Below are 13520 nucleotides of genomic sequence, written 5' to 3'. Positions count from 1 at the left end.
GTTTTTAGTGTACAAATCTTACACTTCTTTTGTTAAATTTATTCCTAAGTATTTTATTCTTTTGATGCAATCGTGAATGGAATTGTTTTCTCACTTTCATTTTTGGACCGTTGCTAGCTATAAAAATACAACTGATTTTTGTATATTGATCTGGTATCCTGTGACCTTGCTAAACTCAATTAGTTCTACTTGTTTTGCGGTTTTTTTGTGAATTATTTAGGATTATATATAGGATTATGTCACCTATGAATAAAAAGTTTTAAGACATCCAATTTAGATGCCTTCCTCCCTAACCCCCACATTACTGTACTAGCTAGAACCTCCAGTGAATGTTGAAAAGAAGTAGTAAGAGCACATTCTTACCTACCTTATTCCCAATCTTAGGGGAAAGGTACTTACATTTACCCAATTAAGTATTATGTTAGCTTTAGGCTCTTCATAGATGTCCTTGGTCAAATTGCAGAAGTTGCCTTCTATTCCTAGTTTGTTGGGAGATTTTGATCATGAATAGGTATTGAATTTTGTCAAATGTTTTTCCTGTGTCTACTCAGATGATCATGTGGGGCTTTTTAACCTTTATTTTATTAGACTTATTTTATGGCCCAGAATACTCTTAGAGACTGTTCCATGTGTACTTGAAAAGAATGTATATTCTGCATGGAGTATTCAATAAACGTGAGCTATGGTAAGTTGGTTGATTACTTCTCAATTTGTTATAAGCCTATGGTTGTTGTTGATAGTTTTATTCAGCTTTACAGTTGCTTTTTGGGGACAGGCTGTGTTGACCTTCTCACTCACTCATGCCAGAAATGAATCTCCTCCTCAGATATGTTTTTACAAATCTCACAAGTGATAAAATCCTAATCTTGGTGAAGCCAAACAGCTAGTCTGAATTCCAGTCTATTTTCCTGAAATCAGACCCAAGTACCATAACAAACTGCTCAAATACAACTCAATCCCAAAATACACTTAGGAGGAAAAACTTCCTGAGGAAGGCAGAGGAATAAAGTCACTCTGGAATACTGGAATGATTTTCAAATCCCAAAGGCAACAATACAAAAACTTGAATATCAAAGATTTATCTTCAGTTTCCACTACCAAAAGCCCTAACTGCTGGAGTCACTAGTACCTTCTATGTGTGTATACAATCTGAACCAGCCCCAGAGCCAATCATGGCTAGGGCGAGAGTACCTGGACAGCCTCAGATCTTGTCACCAGGTAGGTACTCAAATAGGTGTTATGCAGTGAGGTACACTGAGGGCTACAAGCGGCCCTGGCCACTGCAATTAAGCCATCAGCACGTTTATAACTCCCAGCCAATAACTGAGTGGTTTGAAAGTATCTTTTCTACTTGCCAAACTTCAAGCATCACCTAATGCCTGGATTTTCACTGCAGTTGCCAGATCCCCATCCTTTCCCACCCCAGGGCTAGCAAATAATTCCTAATCAACCATGCCCCTGAATTTGCCCTACCTTTGCACTATCCCTCAAATACCGGACTTAATGGGGAGTTTCTACAATCTCCATGCTACCTGTTTCCTGACTGAAACTATCATATCAGAAAATTTGTCTGCTCTATTAATATTCTCCTTAGAATGCACCTGCAGCTTCTACTGAATAGTCAGTGGCCATAGCCCCAGGTAAATGGGTATCTGGACACCAAGCTGGGTTTATGCTCTTTCCTGAGTATTTAAGATTTGAACACAAATGCTTCAGTTAGTCTGTGTTGAGCATGGGTGCTGGAAAGACATGACAAGGCAGGGCAAATCAGGGGTAGTCATCTTCCATCATGGACGCAGAAGCAAAGAGTATCAGTCTGAACGAGAAGTGAAATATGAAATGACAGAAAGATGGGAAAGAAAGATGGGAAAGAAAGATGGGAAAGAAATCCTGGTCTTGCTCCTTCATGAAATCCAACTGAATGCTCCCTCCTTGGGCCCCAAGAGAAACCCTGTATTTTCCACCAATGTCCCCATTTTAAACTAGCTTAAGGAGAGTGTCTTTCTTACAATTTAACTACTTGAGTCAACACCTCTGGTTTTCCTCCCTTGCTACCAGTCTATATTTCCCAGGCACCAGCACTGTGCACACACTTTCATGTGTTACTTCGCCATAATACAGCTCCCTGTGTTCAACTCATGTTTTTCTGACTATGCCAAGTTTCTTTACAAACCTCTAAGACTAGATCATATTCTCAAAGCTCTAAAGTTTTCTTTGGCTATGATGAACAGGGAATGAAAGGCAGTGTGGTCTTAACCTTTTAGCCTTAGCTTCTCATCTGGGAACTACCACCTACTACATAGGGTTGTGATGGGGATTATATAAGGTGAGAATAAAGTGCTTAGCACGGCATCTGACATATGGCAAGCCCCACTAAAGGTAGCTCTTTTCTATAATAGCTTGATTAAACTTGTACATACTGAACAATAGGTAAAAATCATATCACTAATATTTAGGATCTAAATGGCACCAAGTATATCAAGAAAACTAATCAAGAGTAATTCCTGCCAGGCAGCAATCTTTTTACATGACAGCACTACATCACTAACATGTGAGCAGCCGTATCAACTCCCAATCAACATCTATTTCTTCCAAACTTGTTTCTAGTCCCACTGTACTTTTGAAGCTTTTCAAATTACCCTGTTACCTTTCATCTGCATTTGTAGGATCATTTCCACTAATTTACCAATGTTGCTTTTGAGGTTTGTTTGCTCGGTGATATTTTTATCCAAGGTATTTCAAAAGAGAAAACGAAGGTCAGAGGTTGAAACTAACTGGTCAGACTTAACTTATAAAACTTAAGAGAATATATTTTTGGTGAAAGATAATTAAGGGTCAAAATTATCATGATTAGGAAAGGGTGACTAAGGTATTTTAAGTTTTTGTCTAACAAAACCTCTCACAAAGAGAAAGAGAGACAGAGAGAAACAAAGGGACAGAGACTAGATTTCACAGTTAAGATTATCTTGATGAAAATGATGTTTAGGGCCTGGCTTTTATTGCATCTTAGTTATGTTGAAAAATTCTTGGACAACTGAGATGCTGAATAATGCACACACAAAAGAAAATCAACAAAAATCCCAGCACAAAATCATTACATAAAGGATTTTACTTCCTTCTCGATTACCCTTCAACATAAGGAAAAACAATTCCTAGAAGAATCATTTGTTGTTAGACTCACGTAACAAATAATTCTGTCAATAGGACTGATCACATGAGCAGTAATTCTATCAACAGTATTACAGCCATCATCATAAACATCTGCACATAGTGAAGACACACATTCACACACACAATGGTGAGATTTTGCTTTAAGTCACAGAAGACATACATTTTTTCTATTTCACACCTAGCTCCAAAGGCCCATTGCACTGAGCCTTCTTCTAGCTAGCCTGTGGCTGTTTTCTACCTTCTCCTCCTCCTTCCCAATCTTTTAGCCCCATGATTCTCAAGGTATAAATTTAAAGGATCCTCATGGTATATTAATCCAACTTTCATCCATCTTATGAGGGACTGATGTTCAGTTCATTTCTACTTATGAATAAAGGCTATAAGTAACTTGTTAATGGACTGTCAATAAAATTTGGTGTTTATAAACTAAAAGTAACAAGAGACTCTTTAGCATTCTACTAATAAGCCTGGCTGCCACAAAATGGGTGGCAATGGTGCAAAGATCCTACTGCAAACACACACATAAAATCAACTGGAAATCTTGCCGTTCTCTGAACTCCACTATCACTGTTGAGGGAATTAGTGGTAGTTTTCAATTACTGTTATTCTTGCTTTTTAATCTTCATTATGACTCATTCAGCATCATCGTTTTCAAATTAGTTTGATACATGCTGTGTATGATAGTACACCAACAGTATCCTTATTTAAAAATTTTCTAGTACTGTAATTAGACTTTGACATGTATATGCCATGTTTCAAATATGAACCCTACCTCAATTGCTAATGCACATTTATCATCCTCCCTCCAAATTTATTTGCACGTAATAGTCCATTGTCAATGAATTTTCAACTGGAAAGCAGAAATAGGAAGGTTAAGTAGGTAATGGGGTCCTGCCTAAGTCAGCTGTGTTCCTAACCTACGTAAGTCACTGAGGTCAAAAAAGTTGGCATCCATTGCCATAATCAAGCAAGCTGCAACAGGCTGCCAGGTCACTCTGCTTCCAGCCTAGTTGTCCTCCCAAACCTTTTCTCTTCTTAACTACTTCAGGGAGCATTAGAAACTCACCCCACCCATCATCTTTTAATTTTCACAGCCTGATAATTCTATTCATAGCTTCTTAGAATCTTACATCCCCTTAAACGACCTTCTTCCTTCACTACTATCTTAAACAAACCCTCGTTCAGGAAAATTTCTGTTCTCCCAATTTCCATTTTTATAAGGGAAACCCACACTTCGACTATAACATTCACAAAAACTCTTCTTCACGCCCAAGGAAAGAAGTCTCAGACCCAAGGGACAGCAGGGAGCTATTAATGCCTCTTCTTGCAGTCTCCCTGGAAGTAGATTGTCAGCTCTTGGATATAAGAGCACATCCTTCTTGCCCCGACTCCCCAAACTCAGATCTCTTTGCATTAACGGCCAGCTCTATCACCTTTCCCCCCCATCCCCCAATATTCAAAAAAAAAAGCAACTGGATAGCCACTGAATAAGCCAAGATTTTGAAGTTTGAGAGGCAATGGAAGGAAGGCAGCAGAATGGATTCCCATATAATATTAATTAGAGTTTCCAAACATGCTCTTAGAATGAGCTAAAGGCTCACTCCGTCTCTCATATCTTGAGGGCTAGCAGTATTACTTTTCAGAAAATCTTGGTTTTCTGTTCCGTTTAATTATGAGTTTTACAAGCATTGTTTTCCATTTTTCGGTCTGATTCCTTGCTCTTGGCTCTTCAGTTAGGGCCTGTTGCCACCTAGTGGACTAAGTGGGAATAAATGCCAATACATCATCACAGCCTCTCACCACTGTGCTCTCAGAAGAGACCACTAGATGGAGACTTCAAATTTGAAGCAGAAGGAGAGTGCCTAAACCTATCTAGAAAACCAGTTAGTTGGTGTAAGACTACACAAAAAACTAATAAAAACTCACACAAGTAAAAGCGAACGTGTCCAAAATGACACTGAGGTTAAGGATATAGGCTTTGACTCTTTTGAACATAATCACAAAAATCTACAACAAATATTACCAAGTTGAATTACCAAGACTCCACGTTCCCAATGCAGAGGGCCCAGTTTCGATCCCTGGGCAGAGAACTAGATCCCACATGCATGCTGCAACTAAGAGTTCACATGCCACAACTAAGGAGCCCACCTGCTGCAACTAAGACCCAGTGCAACCAAATAAATAAATAAATAATTTTTAAAATCCACAGTTTTTGAAACATACGTAACTTAAAACAAAACAAAACAAACAAAAAAAAACAATGTGGCATAAAGACAGACATATAGACAAAAGAAACAGAACAGCAAGCCCTGAAATAAGCCCTCACCTATATGGTCAATGACTGTCAACAAGGTTGCCAAGACTATTCAATGAGGAAAGGACCATCTTTTCAACAAACAGTGATGGCAAAACTGAATATCCACATGCAAAAGGATGAATGTGAACGTCATCTTATACCATATTATACAAAAAATAACTCAAAATAGATCAAAGACCTAAATGTAAGACATAAAACTTTTAGAGGAAAACAAAGGGGAAAAGCATCCTGGCATTGGATTTGGCAATGATTTCTTGGCTATGACACCAAAGGCACAGACAACAAAAGAAAAAATAAGTAAATTGTACTACATCAAAATTTAAAACGTCTGTATATGAAAGGACACAATCAACAGTGAAAAGGCAATCATAAATTGGGAGAAAATATTTGCAAATCATATATCTGATAAGGGGTAATATCCATAATATATAAAGAAATCTTAGAACTAAAAAAACAAAATAACAACAACAAAAAACCTGATTAAAAGATGGACAAAAGACTTAAATAGGTACTTCTCCAAAGATGATATACAAATGACCAATAAGCACATGAAAATACATTCAACAGAATTAATCATTAGGGAAATACAAATCAAAACCACAATGAGATGCTATTGGGTGTGTGTGATACTATCAAAAACACAGAAAATAGGAGGATGCAGAAAAATCAGAATGCTTGTACACTGCTGCATGGGATTGTAAAATGATACAGCCACTGTGGAAAACAGTATGGTGGTTCCTCAAAAAATTAAAAATAGAATTACCATATGATCCAGCAATTCCAGTTCTGGCTATATACCCAAAAGAACTGAAAATAGGGACTTGAAGAGCTATTTGTACACTCCATATTCATAGCAACATTATTCACAACATCACAATAGCTAAAAGCTATAAGCAACCCAAGTATCCATCAACAGATGTATGGATAGACAAAATGTGGTACATAACAAACAATGGAATATTAGTCCATCTCAAAAAGGAAGGAAATTCTGACATGCTACAACATGGATCAACCTTGAAAACAGTATGCTAAGTGAAAGAAGTCAGCCACAAAGGGACAAATACAGCATGACTCCACTTATATGAGATACCTAAATTAGCCAAATTCATAGAGACAGAAAGTAGAATGGTGGGTGCCGGACTCTGGAGAATGGGGACATACTGTTAATGGTTACAGGTTCATTTTTGCAAGATAGAAAGAGTTCTGTGGATAGATGGTGGTGATGGTTTCATAACAATACTAGTGTGGTACTTAACGGCACTAAACTGTACACTTAAAAAATGGTTAAGATAATAAATGTTTTGGTCTGTATATTTCACCACAATTTTAAAAAATAAATAATAAGAAAAAAACTATCGCTATCATCATACTTGATAGTGAAATATTGAACTCTTTCCCTCTAAGATCAAAAACAAGAATGTCATCCTCAACATTTTTATCTACTATTGGACTGCAAATCTTAGCCAATGCCATAAGGTAAGAAAACTAAAAGTCATAAACATTAAAAAGGAAGAAGTAAAATTGTCTTTATTCATAGCTGTACACATAAAAAGTCCCAAAGAATTTATTTTTAAAAGTTACTAGAACTAGTAAACAAATTTAACAATGTTGTATGATACAATCTCAATATACAAAAAAAACGGCATTTCTATATACTAGCAACAAACAATTGGAAAATAAAATTTTAAAGTAATACCATTTACTACAGCATTAAAAAAACATACTACTTAGGAATAAATTTAAAGAAAGATGCACAAGATCTCAACACTAATCTTTTAAAAACATCACTGAGAAAAAATAAAGGAGTTCTAAATAAGTGGGAAAATATACTGCATTCATAGATTAGAAGACTCAATTCTAAAATGACAACTCATTTGAATGACAACTCAATGAAATCCAATCAAATCCCAGCAGGCTTTTCACTAAAAATTTTTTTGATGAGCTGATTCTAAAATGTAAAACGAAATTAAAACAAAACCAAACAAAACCCTAGAATAGCCAAAACAGCTAAAACAACTTTGAAAAGGAAGAATGGAGTTGGAGGACTAACACCATCCGATTTCAAGATTTACTATACAACTATAGTATTCAAAACATTGTGGTATTAGTGAACACATAAGTAGGTTAATGGAAGAAAACAGAGTCTACAAGTAGATCATACATATAAAGATCAAATTATTTTTCAGCAAGTGCATCAAAAATTCAATGAGGAAAGTCCTGTCAACAAATAGTGCTGAAACAAATAAATATTCACATAAAAAGACTTTGATTCCTATCTTACACCACACAAAAAAAATTAACTTGAATAAAGCTAAACCATAAAGTTTCTAGTAGAAAACATAGAATAATACCTTTGCAACCTCAGGTTAGGCCAAGATTTCTTAGGGAGGATACAGAAAGAATTAATCATAAAAGAAAAAATTAATAAACAGAACTTCATAAAAATGTAAAACTTCTGCTAATCAAAAACCATGTCAGGGCTTCCCTGGTGGCACAGTGGTTGAGAATCTGCCTGCTAATGCAAGGGGACACGGGTTCGAGCCCTGGTCTGGGAAGATCCCACATGCCGCGGAGCAACTAGGCCCGTGAGCCACAACTACTGAGCCTGCGCGTCTGGAGCCTGTGCTCCGCAACAAGAGAGGCCACGATAGTGAGAGGCCCGCGCACCGTGATGAAGAGTGGGCCCCGCTTGCTGCAACTAGAGAAAGCCCTCGCACAGAAACGAAGACCCAACACAGCCAAAAATAATTAATTAATTAATTAATTTTAAAAAAAATCATGTCAATAAAGTAGAAGAGAAAGCCACAGATTGGGAGAAAATATTCACAACATATATATATGATGAAGGACTTGTATCATAATAAAAAATATCCACAACTCAATAACAGGACAAAGAACACAATTTTTTTTAATTATCAGAAGACTTTGAATAGACACTTCTAAAAGACAAAATATGAATGGCCAATAAGGGTATCAAAAGATAATCAATATAAATAGTCATCAGGGAAATGCAAATTAAAGCCACATCGGGGGGCTTCCCTGGTGGCCCAGTGGTTGAGAATCTGCCTGCCAATGCAGGGGACATGGATTCAAGCCCTGGTCTGGGAAGATCCCACATGCCGTGGAGCAACTAGGCCCGTGAGCCACAATTACTGAGCCTGCGCATCTGGAGCTTGTGCTCCGCAGCAAGAGAGGCAGCGATAAGGAGAGGCCCGCATACCGCGATGAAGAGTGGCCCCCACTTGCCGCAACTAGAGAAAGCCCTCACACAGAAACAAAGACCCAACACATCCATAAAATAAATAAATAAATAAAAAAGAGATTAACCAAGATGGCGGAGTAGAAGGACGTGCTCTCACTCCCTCTTGCGAGAACACCAGAATCACAACTGGCTGCTGGACAATCATCGACAGGAAGACACTGGACTTCACCAAGGAGGATACCCCACGTCCAAGGACAGAGGAGAAGCCACCGTGAGACGGTAGGAGGGGCGCAATCAGAGTAAAATCAAATCCCATAACTGCTTGGTGGGTGACTCACAGACTGGAGAACACTTATACCACAGAAGTCCACCCACTGGAGTGAAGGTTCTGAGCCCCACGTCAGGCTTCCCAACCTGGGGGTCTGGCAACGGGAGGAGGAATTCATAGAGAATCAGACTTTGAAGCCTAGTGGGAATTGATTGCAGAACTTCGACAGGACTGGGGGAAACAGAGACGCCACTCTTGGAGGGCGCACACGGAATAGTGTGCGCATCGGGACCCGGGGGAAGGAGCAGTGACCCTGGGGGAGACTGAACCAGACCTACCTGCTAGTGTTGGAGGGTCTCCTGCAGAGGCGGGGGCTGGCTCTGTTTCACGGTGGGGACAAGGACACTGGCAGCGGAGGTTCTGGGAAGTACTCCTTGGCGTGAGCCCTCCTAGAGTCTGCCATTAGCCCCACCAAAGAGCCCAGGTAGGCTCCAGTGTGGGGTTGCCTCAGGCAAAACAACCAACAGGGAGGGAACCCAGCCCCACCCATCAATAGTCAAGTGGATTAAAGTTTTACGGAGCTCTGACCGCCACAGCAACAGTCAGCTTTACCCACCACGAGAGCCTCCCATCAAGCCTCTTAGATAGCCTCAACCACCAGAGGGCAGACAGCAGAAGCAAGAAAAACTGCAATCCTGCAGCCTGTGGAACAAAAACCACATTCACAGAAAGACAGACAAGATGAAAAGGCAGAGGGCTATATACCAGATGAAGGAACAAGAAAAAACCCCAGAAAAACAACTAAATGAAGTGGAGATAGGCAACCTTCCAGAAAAAGAATTCAGAATAATGATAGTGAAGATGATCCAAGACCTCGGAATAAGAATGGAGGCAAAGATTGAGAAGATGCAAGAAATGATTAACAAGGACTTAGAAGAATTAAAGAACAAACAAACAGAGATGAGCAATACAATAACTGAAATGAAAACTACACTAGAAGGAATCAATAGCAGAATAACTGAGGCAGAAGAACGGATAAGTGACCTGGAAGACAGAATGGTGGAATTCACTGCTGCGGAACAGACTAAAGAAAAAAGAATGAAAAGAAATGAAGACAGCCTAAGAGACCTCTGGGACAACATTAAACGCAACAACATTCACATTATAGGGGTCCCAGAAGTAGAAGAGAGAGAGAAAGGACCAGAGAAAATATTTGAAGAGATTATAGTCGAAAACTTCCCTAACATGGGAAAGGAAATAGCCACCCAAGTCCAGGAAGCGCAGAGAGTCCCATACAGGATAAACCCAAGGAGAAACACCCCGAGACACATAGTAATCAAAGTGGCAAAAATTAAAGACAAAGAAAAATTATTGAAAGCAGCAAGGGAAAAACAACAAATAACATACAAGCGAACTCCCATAAGGTTAACAGCTGATTTCTCAGCAGAAACTCTACAAGCCAGAAGGGAGTGGCATGATATACTTAAAGTGATGAAAGGGAAGAACCTACAACCAAGATTACTCTACCCGGCAAGGATCTCATTTAGATTTGATGGAGAAATCAAAAGCTTTACAGACAAGCAAAAGCTAAGAGAATTCAGCACCACCAAACCAGCTCTACAACAAATGCTAAAGGAACTTCTCTAAGTGGGAAACACAAGAGAAGAAAAGGACCTACAAGAACAAACCCAAAACAATTAAGAAAATGGTCATAGGAACATACATATTGATAATTACCTTAAACGTGAATGGATTAAATGCTCCAGCCAAAAGACACAGGCTTGCTGAATGGATACAAAAACAAGATCCATATATATGCTGTCTACAAGAGACCCACTTTAGACCTAGGGACACATACAGACTGAAAGTGAGGGGATGGAAAAAGATATTCCATGCAAATGGAAATCAAAAGAAAGCTGGAGTAGCTATACTCATATCAGATAAAACAGACTTTAAAATAAAGAATGTTACAAGAGACAAGGAAGGACACTACATAATGATCAAGGGATCAATCCAAGAAGAAGATATAACAATTATAAATATGTATGCACCCAACATAGGAGCACCTCAATACATAAGGCAACTGCTAACAGCTATAAAAGAGGAAATTGACAGTAACACAATAATAGTGGGGGACTTTAACACCTCACTTACACCAATGGACAGACATCCAAAATGAAAATAAATAAGGAAACAGAAGCTTTAAATGACACAATAGACCAGATAGATTTAATTGATATTTATAGGACATTCCATCCAAAAACAGCAGATTACACGTTCTTCTCAAGTGCGCACGGAACATTCTCCAGGATAGATCACATCTTGGGTCACAAATCAAGCCTCAGTAAATTTAAGAAAAGTGAAATCATATCAAGCATCTTTTCTGACCACAATGCTATGAGATTAGAAATGAATTACAGGGAAAAAAACGTAAAAAACACAAACACATGGAGGCTAAACAATACGTTACTAAATAACCAAGAGATCACTGAAGAAATCAAAGAGGAAATCAAAAAATACCTAGAGACAAATGACAATGAAAACACGACGACCCAAAACCTATGGGATGCAGCAAAAGCAGTTCTCAGAGGGAAGTTTATAGCTATACAAGCCTACCTAAAGAAGCAAGAAAAATCTCAAGTAAACAATCTAACCTTACACCTAAAGAAACTAGAGAAAGAAGAACAAACAAAACCCAAAGTTAGCAGAAGGAAAGAAATCATAAAGATCAGAGCGGAAATAAATGAAATAGAAACAAAGAAAACAAAAGCAAAGATCAATAAAACTAAAAGCTGGTTCTTTGAGAAGATAAAATTGATAAGCCACTAGCCAGACTCATCAAGAAAGAGAGAGAGAGGACTCAAATCAATAAAATCAGAAATGAAAAAGGAGAAGTTACAACAGACACCACAAAAATACAAAGCATCCTAAGAGACTACTACAAGCAACTCTATGCCAATAAAATGGACAACCTGGAAGAAATGCACAAATTCTTAGAAAGGTATAACCTTCCAAGACTGAACCAGGAAGAAATAGAAAATATGAACAGACCAATCACAAGTAATTAAATTGAAACTGTGATTAAAAATCTTCCCACAAACAAGAGTCCAGGACCAGATGGCTTCACAGGTGAATTCTATCAAACATTTAGAGAAGAGCTAACACCTATCCTTCTCAAACTCTTCCAAAAAATTGCAGAGGAAGGAACACTCCCAAACTCATTCTATGAGGCCACCATCACCCTGATACCGAAACCAGACAAAGACACTACAAAAAAAGAAAATTACAGACCAATATCACTGATGAATATAGATGCAAAAATCCTCAACAAAATACTAGCAAACAGAATCCAACAACACATTAAAAGGATCATACACCACAATCAAGTGGGATTTATCCCAGGGACGCAAGGATTCTTCAATATACGCAAATCAATCAATGTGATACACCATATTAACAAATTGAAGAATAAAAACCATATGATCATCTCAATAGATGCAGAAAAAGCTTTTGACAAAATTCAACACCCATTTATGATAAAATCTCTCCAGAAAGTGGGCATAGAGGGAACCTACCTCAACATAATAAAGGCCATATACGACAAACCCACAGCAAACATCATTCTCAATGGTGAAAAACTGAAAGCACTTCCTCTAAGATCAGGAACGAGACAAGGATGTCCACTCTCACCACTATTATTCAACATAGTTCTGGAAGTCCTAGCCACGGCAATCAGAGAAGAAAAAAAAATAAAAGGAATACAAACTGGAAAAGAAGAAGTAAAACTGTCACTGTTTGCAGATGACATGATACTATACATAGAGAATCCTAAAACTGCCACCAGAAAACTGCTAGAGCTAATTAATGAATTTGGTAAAGTTGTAGGATACAAAATTAATGCACAGAAATCTCTTGCATTCCTATACACTAATGATGAAAAATCTGAAAGAGAAATTATGGAAACACTCCCATTTACCATTGCAACAAAAAGAATAAAATACCTAGGAATAAACCTACCTAGGGAGACAAAAGACCTGTATGCAGAAAACTATTAAGACACTGATGAAAGAAATTAAAGATGATACCAACAGATGGAGAGATATACCATGCTCTTGGATTGGAAGAATCAACATTGTGAAAATGACTATACTACCCAAAGCAATCTACAGATTCAATGCAATCCCTATCAAATTACCAATAGCATGTTTTACGGAACTAGAACAAATCATCTTAAAATTTGTATGGAGACACAAAAGACCCCGAATAGCCAAAGCAGTCTTGAGGGAAAAAAACGGAGCTGGAGGAATCAGACTCCCTGACTTCAGACTATACTACAAAGCTACAGTAATCAAGACAATATGGTACTGGCACAAAAACAGAAACATAGATCAATGGAACAGGATAGAAAGCCCAGAGATAAACCCACGCACCTATGGTCAACTAATCTATGACAAAGGAGGCAAAGATATACAATGGAGAAAAGACAGTCTCTTCAATAAGTGGTGCTGGGAGAACTGGACAGCTACATGTAAAAGAATGAAATTAGAATACTCCCTAACACC

At 38.2% G+C, this 13520-nt stretch overlaps 1 protein-coding gene across 1 annotated transcript in view; it reads right to left on the bottom strand.

Annotated features, from left to right (window-relative positions):
• NR6A1 (nuclear receptor subfamily 6 group A member 1) overlaps window positions 1-13520 on the bottom strand; it is a 211986-nt gene that overhangs the window by 155892 nt on the left and 42574 nt on the right. The gene's annotated exons all lie outside the window — the stretch shown is intronic.

This window comes from Eubalaena glacialis, chromosome 9 (assembly GCF_028564815.1).
Source record: "Eubalaena glacialis isolate mEubGla1 chromosome 9, mEubGla1.1.hap2.+ XY, whole genome shotgun sequence".
NCBI classification, from domain to species: domain Eukaryota; kingdom Metazoa; phylum Chordata; class Mammalia; order Artiodactyla; family Balaenidae; genus Eubalaena; species Eubalaena glacialis.
The sequence above is the reverse complement of the archived record's forward strand: the minus strand, read 5'-3'. Positions and strand labels throughout refer to the sequence as shown.